This window comes from Anser anser, assembly GCF_964211835.1.
Source record: "Anser anser genome assembly, chromosome: 3".
Lineage (NCBI taxonomy): Eukaryota > Metazoa > Chordata > Aves > Anseriformes > Anatidae > Anser > Anser anser.
Window position 1 is genome coordinate 98292612 of NC_139722.1, and position 10416 is coordinate 98303027.

Here is a 10416-nt window from a genome sequence, read left to right on the forward strand (position 1 = left end):
GCTATTATCGTACTGCTTTGCGATTAGCCATTTTGAAAACATGTAGTGAAAAATGGGAAGTTGTCTGCACTGAATTAATCTCAAATATTTTTGTCCATCTGTACTGGCAGATTGTGCATTGCACTGCATGGCCCTGACTGTAAAGATCACATGCTGTGAGGTCAGTCACCAGATTAAGCTCCTGTTTTCTTAAAAACCCATTCAAGTTCAGTTCAAGTCAACATTTACCAGACTGACTGACTTGTTTTTTGGTAAACTCTTATCAACATCCGGTCAATGTTTGTAGATCAAACCGCAAATACAAGAGAACTGTATATAAATACCTACCCCCAATGGATAGCTTATTATAAAATTAAAGAGGTTTTCTAACCACTTCATCCTTCCTATGTTTGTTGGATTACCTTATCATTAAAATTAATACTGATGTTCCAGAAAAGTGTTACTTTTCTAGTTGAAAAAGAAAGTAGAGTCCAATACAACAATGACAGCCACCTTTGCAGGGGAGTGAGTATATTTGTTCATGTGAATTCCAGTGGCTTCAAACAACTCCGTGCAAAGTGCAAAGATCCATCCCAATTGAGCTGACTGAAGCACTGGGGACAAAATGATCAGGCCTGATCCAAGGTCCACTGAGCATTTCTAGGAAGTAGGTGTTGTAGAATAAATACCATCAGTGAAATTTGGTCAGGACTGGGGTCTAGAGAGAAATAAAAACAAAACTCAACTTCCCTCTCCCGGTTTAGCACAAATTAGCACAGCATTCAAGCCTTTTGTCTTATGGTGCCATATACAGATGTGCAACTCTTTCGCTTAGCTTCCTCAAGACCATGTTTGACTTGGTTGCCGAGTTAGGGTAATGATAAATATGTCTATGCTGCAAGCCAGTTACACAGTTTTTGCACAACAAGCTGAAGCTGACTGAAGAAATAGCCCTGCACTGGGAAATCCAAAAGAAGAAGTCGCATCATGATTTGCATCTAAGCTACATTCACCCACACCCTCTGCAGTCTCACTACCTGATTGTTGCATGGCTAAAAAACAGTATCGCTGCCTTTTTGCTGAATTTAGTAGAATACTGTTGTCTGTTGCTAACAGCAATTAATCATTTCCTTGGAAAAGTTCAGTTACAGCTGCTGTTGGCATTAGTTAATCAGTAATCATTAATTAAGTCAGACTATTAACACTATTAGTTAAGCATTAAAAAATAACCTTTTTCTCTTCAGGCTTTAAGATGCAGGAGGTTGAATTCCAGAAAATCCTCACGCATCTAAGTTGTCTTTTCACATTAAGCTTATTGATCTAATCTAGGGACAGACCCAATGTGAATCAGAGGAGGACAAAGGGAGGAGGCTATGTTACAACTGTCGCATTGTACGACTGGCATCACCACCAAATCCAAGCTAGGCCACTTTTTCCTGATTTAGACTAACCAGCAGCAAAGGCTTATGCAACAGTCATCAGATGAAGAATTTTAATCTAAAGATGAAAGTAATGCTTTTATATACTTCTTACTACAGGACTCCAAGACTACTTTCCTCAAGTCTGTGCCACACAACAAACATGTCTATAATGGGCAAATACTTCATATTTCATGCCATAGAGTAAAGTGCTGCCCAAAAGGTCTGCAGGTTGGCATGTGCAATAAATGCTGGAAATTGTTCTTCCTAAAATACCACAATTGTTTCTCATCGGTGCTATTGATGCCTTTCAACTTAATAAAATGTTATAAAATCCATTACACCATTGTTAACTGTGGCTAAGAAAAGCAGTCCTAATGGCACGGGTGAATCCAGCCAGACCACGGGGGATTACATAGCTTGATTTGATCAGCCTAAAGCTCATAACAAAAAGGCAAAGGGAAACAAAGATTTCAAAATGATTGAGATACAGCCATAATGCTACTTTTGCTTAGATTTATTCACTCATCATATTTTATGAGGAAAAAAAAAAGATGAATGAACAGAAAAACCACACTCCAAATGAAAGACTTTTCCTACACAAAACAGATGCAAGGGGAAAAGAAAAATGCTTTTCTAGCATTTGCTAAACAGTTATCCCTTATTCCCATATCTGCCCTCAATACTCCCTGTTTCTCTGAGCTGCTCTGGACACACTTTTTTAACCCCACATGGCTAATCTAGCCTAAAAACAGTGTTTTATACCTACTGTCTCAAATACCACACTTTCGCTAGGGTCCCAGCTCTCACCTCTCAGCACTCTCGAGCCCCAAGAATTAAAAGGGAAGCTGGGCCCAAAAGAGCCCAGAGAAGGAGGAAGCAGAAGATCACATCCTGGGCCAAGAGCATACTTGAGTAGGACATCGTATCTGTGGTGCACTTACCCCAGGACACTCACCAGGTAGTTCAGATGAGGATACAACCCCAGCTTTGAGGTGAAATGTGTGCATATATATGTCATATATATAAATGAAACTATGAGACTAATAAATGAGAAGTCTGGTTATTGGTATAACTCAAGTCTTTCTGCTTGCTTCCACTAATAATTGTCAAGACTGAAAACAGCAGTGAAAGCCACTATAATTAGATTTTGTGGGGGAGGAGAACAGGAAACAGGCTAATGTGTTGAGGCTCTGAAAAATTATCAAACAAAATGTGCCTTGTGTTAATGCTGAGTGGTAAAATTATACATCACAGCAAATGCAGTATCATAGAACCGTAACTGCTTATCACAATGAGCTGCGAGAACTTTGTACTGACTTAATTGAGGTCAAGATTTAATTGCATGTCTTTTAGATAACATTTCTAAATAGCAGCATCTATCTAAAGGGAAGACATTAATTCAAACCTTTTAGGCCAAAAAGCTACAGAGAAGCTGAAAGTTCCAGTCAGGGCAGGAACATGAAAAAAGTATGAAGATATCTTGCCATAAAATGTGTCTTCATGGGCAAACGGTAAGTAAGGATCAAACCAGCACTATGCTGGGGGAGCAGGAAGATTCAGAAGAGGGTAGGCCTGGGTATTTAACATACTATTCAATGTTCTCTTCTCTGTACTTGTGTCTTCCAGGAGACTGTTGCCTCCAGAAAGCAGCCTGGCATCCTCTTTCCCATTATTGATACTCAGGGGGCACTGGAGTTAGACCCTTGTTGAAGCCAACTGCTAGAGAGAAACATAAAAATAAAATCCAGCAGTTGAAGAACAAATTGTACTGGGTTTGTTACAGCTCGCTCGTGTTCTCTAGCGTGAGCAGTGGAGAACTAAGTTGGTGCCTGCTTGGCTGTGGGGAGCTCACCCTGGGACAGCGCAGTCAGGAGCAACCCTGCCTAGAGAAGTGTCTTGGGCACAGGGATCTGCAGGAGCACCTACCATGTGTCATAATCTGCCTCTTTTCCTGAAGGCAGGGAGGAATGGAAGCTGAGGTTTTAACACCTTGCAGTCCCACATCAGTCGGTGCTGTCTCAGGCTGAGGTGGAGGCCAGCAATTTGGGGTATGCAAACTATTGCACATTCCAGCCCCGGTAACATACACTTACTGTGGTCACTCCTCTCCCCAAGTGGAGGGAGCACTGGAGTTGTTACATACCTTAGATATTGATCACTTCTCCACTAAGGATGGAGCAGGAAAGGGTCACATGGAGGAAAAACTTAAAAAAAAAAAAGGGGGGGGGGGGGGAGGAAAAGAAACAACTCATTAGCTGAGGCCACAACAGCATTCCCTGGGCTCTGCTCGGTTAGATGGCAGGGGCAGCAGCTAGGACTGCAAGCAAGCAGAAGGTACACATGTCCCAGTCTATGGCAAGGAAGGCTCACATTCCAGCTGAGGAAATGCAGTCACATCTCTGCTATTCGTTATGCTGCCAACTGCCTTAACACTCGCTCCTGGCCACTGCATTTTCTCAGTGAAGAGCGAACAAGGAAGAAGGCAGCCATTGACGCAGCCTGGTCAGGTAGATGTAAAGCAGCGAGGGTGATCTCCACCTGGTAACCCACCACACAAGTGCACATTATTTCCCTCCTCCCTCTGCTCTTCCTTCTCTCTGACAAAATCTGAAATATCACAATTTTTGCAAAGATAATTTGAGAATGACAGAAGGAAGCACTAGGTAGGTATATTTGAATGACCATGTGCATACCACTACTTGACTTTACGAACAATACGTAAAGATGAAAATACTGACTTGCTCAACCACTACTTGACTTTACGAACAATACGTAAAGATGAAAATACTGACTTGCTCACGCTGTCTCTGGTCACTGCCTTTATAAAACAGGTAATAAAAGAAATATCCATACAAAATATGAAATGTCCATACAGAATATAAAATACTAAATACAATGGATTAACATTCTATTCTGATAGGAAAGCATCGAGTGTTGTAGAAAAGAAATATATTGTAGTCAAAGGGTGTCTGTCTCCCGTATTATCACCGCTTTTCAGTAGAATCTCTAATAACCATTTCTTTCTAGGTCTCTGTGTCCTTGTTCACAGCACTCTTCATCCTGTGAGCTATGTTGCTGAGATCCTACCAAGCCTGTAACAGCTGATCTGGTTCACGTTTAATTTCACTTGAATGGTTATAAAAATCCTGCAGGGTTTCTAACAAAGGTCACCACAGTGTATACAAATGAGCAGCTCTTTGTATGCTTTCATCATGCAAGACAAACAATATGAATTGCCAATTAAAAACAGTTAATGTGAACCTAGGTATTATATATGAGCCAAAGAAGCCTTTTATATAATCTGATCCCAGCTAGTCAGTAACTTCATTATGCAGGGAAACATGAGCTGGAATACTCAGATTTTTCTGGCTAGTCTACAGTTTCACATATACAGACATTTGCATGCACTCTGTTCTGGGCTAAGTCCACTCAAGTACACTGTTATTCTGCAAACAGAATTCAACAGAGCTGCCGACATAAACACAAAAATCAAAATATGAATTAATGCTACAATGATATCGGTCATTTAAAAAAAAAAAAAAAAGGCAAGAGCAAGTAGACTCCAGAAATTTCTACCAGATAGATTAAAACAGGTGATTATAAACAAGATTCTAGTTTTAGCAATTTAGAAGTGCTTAAAAATTCAAACTGTATTCCTGATTCTAATTCCTGTTGCATTGGAGTTGATCATCAACTACACTTCAATTCCAAATGAGAATCTGAGAAGGATCTCAAGGTAGTCAAGTGTTGAGGGGGTGGGGGGATAAGGTGTTAACAGTTTATTTAGCAAATACAATCAAATATCTTATATTAATGAAACTCAACTGATTGAAAACTTATTTATCTTTTATCTTTGCTATTACAGAAGTATAAGCTTGTCTGGTCTCTTATCTTCCACATCATCCCTCTTCAGAGTAGCAGTTGCTTGCATGAACACAAATACTTCAAAGGCTTAAACTCTCGAAGAAAAGGTAGAAAGCTTTCAGGCATCTCCAACATATTTTAACAGAAGAAATGCCCACTCAACTGTAGCTCCTTCTACTCCTAGGTAGTCAAAATAATAAAGAAAGAATCTAAATAATGACAGTATTAATCACAAGTAGCATTCTTTGCAATGATTGGATTCTTTCTCTGCCAGTCTGGATAACACAGGTAAATATTTCACTGTGTCAGGTTATATGTCCTGCCAGGTTTGTAACTGAAGTGGCCTGGAAGTTTTAATATTTTAGAGTGGCACAAATGAGTCATAGTCTTGACTGCCTCTGTTGAGCATAAATTGTGTCTTACCTTGTCTTAACAGAAGTCCAATATAGAACTATAGCAAAGAGTTTGTGTCCTGTGTTGACCCTACTATAGTGTTAACAGGATTTGTCCTATATTCAAGGAAACTTTTGTCTATGCTCTATTGAGAAATCTGATTCCTGTGAGTTTCTTGTAAATCCATCTAGACTGAGTAACTTGAGTTGCTAAATCACTGGCAAACAAGTTATGTATTGGGCAGCATATCTGTGGATTGCTGGTCTCGTTGGACGAGGTTCTTCTCATCTTTGTCCTTGTGTAATTTCCAGACATCAATTTTTCATTATCAACAACACAATTAGTGCTCAGAAGTGGTACAAATGAATCAGTGCACAACCAGCTAAACTGCTATGAATAACAATGGCTCTGTAGTTTCCTTAGAAAACTGGACAAAATCTTTCCTTGAAGGTGAAGGACAAAGCAAGTTGGATTTTTATTCCCAGTGATATCAATATTTGAAAACTCCAGTTTACTAAGTACATATCATTCATTTACTGTAATCATTTCCATGAACACGATCAGAGAGCACTCAGTTTTTGCCTCACACAAAAGGTGGAGATGAGGCAATAGGTGATAATTGCAGTGATACATTTTTAAATTGCTAACTTCCTTCTGATCAACTTTTGTCAATTTACAAATCTCACTCACACAAGTGCCTCCCACCTCTTGCCCGAACTTCCTTTTACACAATTTTGAGTGGAAGACACTTGGCTTGTTATTTGCTATTCTGCTATTCCTTTACTCCTTGAATGGCCAAATATGTCAGGCACAACCCTGTAAGAGGGGGCATTTGAAGGCCAAATCAAAGTTAATTGAATTAACAATGTTGTCAGAAGGATAGATTTTATTGTACATTTGATTGGTGGCATTTGTTCCTTTTTTGTTTTTAAAGCCACACATCCTGGAGTCAAGTACTAAAAATAAAAAGGAGGAATGAGATTATGTAAATCATTATTTACGGCCATCATGAGCGTGGAGAAGCAGCTCAGTGTAAAAGCTCAAGAGATTAAAAATTGAATAATTTCTGAAAATTTATTCAGATTGCGTAGCAGAGTATTTGAGGTTGCCAATGCCAGCCTCTCCCTGGGCTGCCTTGCAGCCCCTGGAAGCAACCCGAGATTCACAGCAGGAAGCAGACCCAGGCTCCCCGCAGTTTCTCCTATCAAAGAGCATTCTCATAAGTAAGCGGTTGGACATCGGTGAGGTGAATCAGGAGACGTACTTCGCATCACTGATAAACAGCGGCTGCCCTGACAGTAGATTATTAGCCCTTAAATGCTGTTATTAGCCATGACGATAAGGGGATTGCCCAGAAAGCACAAAGCCCAAGAGGAGCCGAAAGGCATGGCCCAGGTGATTGGGCAGACATCACAGAGGGCTCTCCCATCTGTCTTGTCACAGCAAGTGCTCGCTGTGTTTATACTACAGAATGGGCTCCACTGGAAACAGATTTCAAATTACCATATCCCTCTTGGTAAGCTGTATTCTGGTACGGCAGTGTTTACATATATGCATAAATGTAGTCAGTGAGTCATCGGCACTCTCATCTGCCATTTAGTACATTCGTAGCATGAAAGGAGAGACCTGGACACGAGTACCTGGCCTAACACTGTCTTTTTTTGAGAAAGGTTTTCCTTAAGAATTAAAAAAAAAAAAAAAAAAAAGGAAATTTAATCCCCCCAACTCTGAAGAACAAAGCATTAGGAGTAAACTCAATTCTCTCTCTCTCTTTTCTTTTTAAAGTGGGAACACCAACACACAGTAGCTAAGTGCTTTACTTGTGGTCAGGCAGAAATATCAGGAAGGCAACTAATCCAACAGCTTTCAAGCTACCCTCATGTTTCACCTGTCCCCCCCCCCCACTCTCCAAAAAAATAAAAATCAAGGAGTACCTTCTTGTTTTTAACCTAGTGTACATATGCTTACAGAAATACAGATTTCTTTAGGGAAGAGATTGTGTGGGCTGTACCACCCAGATGCACCCAGAATTTCTCTTCTCGTGAATTTGTACCCAACTCACAAAGACCTTGTCCACATTACCACGCAAACCCTTCCCAAAGCCTAGCCCTGGAAGGGTTCCACACCTCTCTCTCAGAAGACCCTCAGGTGAATCTTTCCCTCTGGAAAGATAAAATGCATGTCAATTCTTTATTGGTGATATATGTTAGAGGAAATAAAATGAACTTGCTGTATTGGTCTGTACATCATAGTCAGGATCAATCTACACTGCTCATGAAAAACACGTGCCAGGATGACAGCTTCACTGAATGAGTTGCAACAATTAGCATTATTAATTACAATAGCTTTTGTTCTTCCTTCATGAAATGATGCAAAGAGACGTTCTGACGAGGTCAGACAACATTTTTTGGTGAATTATTAGAACTCCTGGAACTTCCTATTTGTCTGAGGTGGGTGATGAGCTCTGATACATCACAACCCATGTTGCTTTTTCACTTTACTCAGCAAGACAATGGCACAGTTTGGGCACAGTTGTTTGCATAGACCTGTTTCTGAAAATACGTACACACAAAACTAATTCCTGTGGATTTAAGATTAAGTGACAAAAGCCAGACTCCAGCTAAAATTTTACTGTGTTCACATAACACCAGTATAACTAAAAAAAAAAACGTGAAATCAGAACCTTAACGTCTGCACAATTTAGGATTTTTATTAAACTATGCAAGTCAGGCAGCTGTCATTGCTCACGACTGTTAGCATACATATTGCTGGCAAACTGGGACATTTTCAGTACATCTCACTCACTCCAGAGCAAAGACTGACATCTCAGCGCAGAGCTGGCCTTATCGATCACTCCACAGAGGGCACTTCTTCCCTTCTGCCCTGCATTTGGGTGAGGACTTGCAGCACCAGGGAAGGCCAGACAGCTGGCTGGTGACTACTGCAGTGAAGTGAACTCTGCCCTCCAACTGGTCATGCAGAAATGCCACAGTTCAGATGTCTCCAAACAGATTGTTCCCTCCAGACTTGTGTTAAATACAGAAACACACCGCAGATGCACAGTCAGTCCAGCAGTTGATTATTACTTCTCAGATACACCGTATTTCTCTCCCAGCACCCTCCTGGTACTGGCTCCGATCAATTTGCTGCAGTCAGCCAAGACAGACCTGCTGATTCAGCTGAAAAAACACCCTAGCAAAATGAAAGCTTTAACTAGATAAACTTATTACCTGATGTAAAGAACGAAGATGGAAGCAGGAACAAGAAGCAGAGGGAGCCTGCTTGAGCAACAACACGCAGCTAGACAGCCTGAAGTCAAGTGTGAAACTGTACCCTGAAGGCTCACCCATCACCTTTGGCAGAGGCCAGCCATTCACATACCTTTCAGTTTATATTTACCAGTCTCTACTAGTTCAACTGCTACTCATTGGTTTTGCCCTGTAGTTAAAAGCTGTGCATTAAGCACCGACACTTATTGATTTCAATTTAACCGCGTATCTAAATTTAGTACTGCTAGGGAGCAGGGAACAGACCTATAAGACAGAGTATCAGCAAGTGAAATACCTAAACTATCGAGAAATAAATTTGAAATCACCCAATCCAAACCTTTATCTTCTCTGGAGATATTTAGTCATCACTGATACCCATTAAAAACTCCACAAAATGGCTTTTATTAGTCAGATTTTTGAAAGACTTCATCAGTCTCAAATCTAAGGGAATATGGTTAAAAAAAAAATCAAAAAAAATCAAAGGACTGTGACATGGCTATAGCCTGTTTTATTTCTATGCAATGGAAGTAATACAGCATCTCTTGGACTGCTGTACTAGGTCAACTGTTTCATTACTGACAAAAGGGAAAAAAAACAACAACAACACACCTTTTTACTACAGTTAAGCATCCAGCAGACTCAAGAGCTTAAGTGACCTCCATGGGCTCTTTCTAGCCCAAGAAAGATTTCCTCTTGAAGTTCAGTGACCCCCTTCTTACCTTGTCTGAGATCCTTGGATGGAGAGGTTGAGGTTAACTGGAAGTTCCATTAACAACGTGTCCTTAAATTGGACAGCATTAGAGATGGGCAAGCAAGAGGTAGATCAAGACCTTATCCTAAAAGCAAATAAGCACACCAGGGAGGTACGCCCTATTTCTCAGCACTAAGCTGACAAGCAGCAGAGTAAGGCAACTTTCTGGAAGTAGGCAGGTACAGCAACAGGGATGGCTGACTCGAGACAGCTCCCTGAAATACACGCAGTCTGTGACTTCAGCGGTGAGTTTGAGCAGTAGCTGTTTGTTTGTCAGGGAGATGTCCCTGGGAGCACAAAAGAACATAAGCTATCCAGGGTCACTGCTAAGACAGATAACTTCCCTGCAACAGAAAACAGCACCTGGCTTTCAAATTCACATAGACAGAAGGTAACTGCAACACTGCGTAACATATCTTGTAAGAAAAGCAACGTAACACTTGTTTTCCACTTGCTTTCAAGAAGTGCTTTGGTCTCTATCACTCTCTATGCCTTGGAGATTAATAGGACAAGGATTTGGATAAGTCTCCTCTGGCTTAGCATCCAAGCTTGTGTCCTTGGAGGCATCTCTGTGGGTGAAGCAAGAGCAACTCTAATAGTGCTGGATGCTGGGTTACAGCAGTCAAGTACAGAGAACTACCAGTTCTCAACCCAGAACTGCTTTGTGAGCTGGCAGGGCTCCTAAATCCACTCCTTCCTCGCTCCCTTACTTCTCCTACCCCCCTGCTGGGCTTGAACA